Source organism: Rattus rattus, chromosome 1, assembly GCF_011064425.1.
Source record: "Rattus rattus isolate New Zealand chromosome 1, Rrattus_CSIRO_v1, whole genome shotgun sequence".
Lineage (NCBI taxonomy): Eukaryota > Metazoa > Chordata > Mammalia > Rodentia > Muridae > Rattus > Rattus rattus.
The window spans coordinates 210,284,505-210,289,054 of record NC_046154.1 but is presented as its reverse complement, the minus strand read 5'-3'; positions in this window follow the sequence as shown (position 1 = coordinate 210,289,054).

The following is a 4,550-nucleotide window of genomic DNA, read 5'->3' as shown; positions in this document are numbered from 1 at the left end:
TTGTCCCAAATCAAGGCTTCATGTCTGTTTTGTTAATACAACATAAAGCCAGGAAACTGTTGAATTCAGTAGTGTTGTGTGTGTGTGATACTGCAGTTACACCTTTAAACAGACCAGAGCTGTGCTGTGCGAAGCTGAGTGGCAATTCTGTGCTGAGGCGAGAGGAGTTTTGACCTCGGGCTTGTGCGGTTGACGGCTGGTCCTTTCTCATGCTGCCAAGAAGGGTATGGGTAACAGCATTGAGGGAAAATAGGCTAAACTTGTATACTTGTCTCACAAAGAATATGGGTCCCACCATGATCTAAAGCTTGCTATCCTACACCCCAACTTCACTGTGAAGTAAGTGATTGTAAACCCAAGTCTAAATACTGACCCAAGAATCCTGTGGTCAGAGCATCCTATGAGCACTCTTAAATACTGTGGATTCAGAAGGGGTTGGCTACCAGATGCAATCTGGTCTGGAGAGCATGACAGTAGTCCCTCCATGGGTCCAGGTCCCATTGGTGGTACCTCTGGTTCAAATCCTCTGCAGTGCTGTTCCCAATCCAGGGCCAGAATTCTGGCCCCATCAGCTATCCTAACAGGTGTCAGCTTGGACCAACTGCAGTTTGGTGAGCAGTATAAGGTTTATGTTTAGTTTAATACTACTGGAGTGAATGGGATCCTGGACAAGGAAGATAGCAAGATGAGAGGAATTTATTATCAAGGTGGCTCTGTTAATAAGGTGTTTGGCTCCAAGCCAGATGACCTACTTCCAGCCATGGAGTCTACATGGCAGAGTGGAGGTAACTTTGTACTCTGACCTCTGTAGGCCTATGGTGGCTGCTGTGCATGCACAAGTGCACATGCAAAGTAAGTGGGTTAAACATTTAAGAACACTCCCACTTGGGGCATTCGTGGGGTGTAGAGAGGAGAACCAAGCTTCATTCGCAGCCTAAATGCCAGTATTGTTCCTAATGCTTTAGACAGAGCCTGTTCTACATAGCTCCTCCTTGCGTTCTCAGTAATTCTAGTGTTTAGGTAAGAGCCCAGGAGTAGGTATTTTCAGCAAAACCTGTGAGTATTAGTATGCCAGAATAGCTATAAAACCTGCAGGAGTAGAGGGAATGTAGGTACATGGGAAATGAGGGTATGCTATACTGAGTCAAAGGAAGGCTGGTTCTTTTGGCACAGTTAGTAAAAGAAGTTTGTAAACTGGTAATATAGATTGTCAGGTTTTTCTTCCATTCTGCCAGGCACAAAAACTGAGGACAAGAACAGACAAACTAGGATGTAGACCAGCTAGACAACAGGGAAGACAGGAGCTGCTGGAATATGGCTGGGGCCCTAAGGCCATGCTGCTGGGATTACTTGCAGCACAGCCCTGCAGCTTTTTAGCATGACTGGGGACTCCGGGCTATGAGGTCGGGCCACTGACAGTGGGTCCTAGGGTGAGGAGTCTCTGGTCTAGTCAGTCACTGGTAAGTTACCTCCACTCACATACCATAACTGAACTCAGTTGCACATACAAAGACATGAACCGGGGTTGGGGATTTAGCTCAGTGGTAGAGCACTTCCCTAGCAAGCGCAAGGCCCTGGGTTCGGTCCCCAGCTCCGAAAAAAAGAAAAGGAAATAAAAAAAAAAAGACATGAACCTGGGAGGTGGAACTAGTTTAAAAGGAGAGGTTCAGTGGGGGAGGAGGGTGACGAGTGGATCTAATCAAATATATTGCCCACATGTATGAAATAATTTTTTAAAATTGGATAATGCATTAAATTGCAAAAAACAAAGTTCTAGGCTAGCTTGGTGATATTGATGTGTAAAGAAAGCTTTTTTAAAGTGTTAGCCAGAAATTGTGCATTTTGAATCATACAGCAATATAGAAGCATCTAGAAGTGGCAGTCAGGGCTTTGCAGAAGATTGATAAGAGTGTGTAAGATATATTCAGTAAAGGAGAGGCCTGTGATCCCAACACCTCAAAGCTGAGACAGGAGAGTATGACTTCAAGAACAGCCCTGGGCTACATTGCAAAACCTCGTCTTATCACTTAAATGTAAATAAATGTTTCACTCTTTCCAAAAAAAAGAAGCATTACCTCACAGAGGAGAGCACTTCATCCTGGCGGTCCCCTTGTAGGCCTGACTCCTAGAAATCTGGGGTATGCGTGAGAAGCCAGAGAACCATCCATATTCACAGCTACTGTGACTGGCTTAGCAAAAAGCCTAAACACATCCAAATTAGTCTGATAGTCTTCAAGGGTGAACATGAATCAACTATAACCAGACATGACCAATTATAACCAGACAGGATCAAACATTGGCAACAACGCAGAGTGAAAAGACTGCTTCCAGGGATGGAGATGACAGCTCATGCCACTTGTCCTCCAGCCCCAGGAAACCAAGCCACTGATGTCCTCCAGAATCTATTCATATACATGAACATCATTAAAGATGATAAAATCTCTTTAGAATGCAGCTTTAGGGGTTGATTTGTTTCCAGGGTTTTTTCCTAAAGACTAAAGCATGACTTTAAAGCAAACGTTAACCAAAACAAGCTTACTTGTACTAGGAAGGAAAATATTTTATGCCTGATAACAGTAGACAGTAACTTTGATTTTTCTTTTTTTTTTAATATTTTATTTATTCATTTATTATATATGAGTACACTGTAGCTGTCTTCAGACACACCAGAAGAGGGCATCAGATCTCAGTACAGATGGTTGTGAGCCACCATGTGGTTGCTGGGATTTGAACTCAGGACCTTTGGAAGAGCAGTCGGTGCTCTTAACCACTGAGCTATCTCTCCAGCCCAACTTTGATTTTTCTAAAGAACTAATTCTTTTTAAAAGATGTTGCTATATATTATTATTGGTGTGTGTGAGAGAGAGAGGGCGGGAGGGAGGGAGAGAAAGGAGAGAGTAGGTATGTAGCGGTCAGAGGACAACTTTTGGGAGTTGGTTCTATCATGGACTCCACCTGGGGTTGAATTCTTTGTGGCAAGCCATTTTACCCAGGAGGCCATGTCCCCAGCCTTTTATTCCTTAGAAAGGAGACTGAGGAGAGGAAGCAGGGGTGGGAGGTGTGAGCTAAAGGGTATGTGGGACAGGAAAGAGGAGTATAACTGAGGGCAGGGAGGACTGGAGGGCACTGCAGTGGTGACAGGGAAGAAATAGAGATCCAGTGTTTTAAATGTCTCATGCTGGCTAGATTTGGAATTACTAGTAACAGTAAAAACATGGCACGAAGCTGAGAGATGGGATGGGGCATTGGGGGAGAGACAGTGGTGCGATCAAATATGATCAACCTTTGTATGATTGAAATTTAGGAAAAGTTCGGAATACATAATAATAGAAAGCAGATCTTGGCCGGACGAGGTGGCACAGACTCAGGAGACAGAGGCAGAACAATTACCATAAGTTCAAGGCCAATCTAGGCTACATACTGAGAACCTGTCTAAAATCATCAGGGCCAGCAAGGTGGCTCCGCAGGTAAAGGTGCTTTCTAAGAGCCTGTAAGACTGTCCCAGGACCCATATGATGGGAGGAGGAACCCAAGACCTGACAATTGTCCTTGGACCACATGGGTTGGGGTGTTGGGGTTCTAAGCCTGTGCAGTCATTTCTGCAGTCACAGGGGAGCGAGCACAGGCCCGTCTGTGAGTGCGCTGGAGAAACAGCGCAACCAGAGCTACATCTCCATGACCACTCTCTCTGAAGAACTTACTGTCTGACATTAAATGTGGGCCGTTGGAGAAGAGACCAGCCCTCACCTCCCACCGGCTGACAACTAAAGCTTGCACAGGTGACAAGGACTTGCTTCCAAGCTCTGCTTCAGCTGTTGAGAGGATCCTGATAACAGCCAGGGAATCAGACATCATCCTCCGCTGATTTGCAAGAGCTGAGACCAATGGTAGATGTGGAGGTGCGGAAGCCAGGCAGGTAAGGCCTTTGCTGTCGCTCTTCAGCCTCTGTTCATAAGGCAACCAACTTAAATAAATAAAAAGATTGGCTTACCGAAAAAGGTTTTTTTGTTGTTGTTGGGTTTTGTTTTGTTTTGTTTTGTTTTTTGCATCTTTTTTGTTTTAGAAAGAATCCAAAGTCTTTCACTTCCATGGCTTTTAGCCTGGAAGAAACAGCCCACTGTGGAAATATTCACTAGTGTCCAGAGCACTTCAGTTAGATCTTTTTAGTAAAGATGAAATAGGAAACAGCAAGGAATGCTCACCCCCTCACTTTTGACACAGCTGCATCAAGAGAAGGTGTGGTATTACCACCCACACCCCATGAGTCAAACTCCTAAAACATGACCACAACAGGCTTTTCAAACCCAGGTTACACAATGCCTACAGAATGTCTCTGGTGCCTTCAAATCAGGATCGCCGTGGGCCGGGAAGCAGAATGGAAAAGACATCTGTACAACCCAGAGGCCTGGGTGTGGAGTCTGAAGGTAATGGACAAGAAGAGGCAGGTAGGGTCCAATCTAGGGTATTCTGAAAGGTACATGACTGGCAACCACATTGCTCTGCGGAAGAAGCACCTTGGGGTTTCTAGAGAGGAGATGGCAGAGTTTATG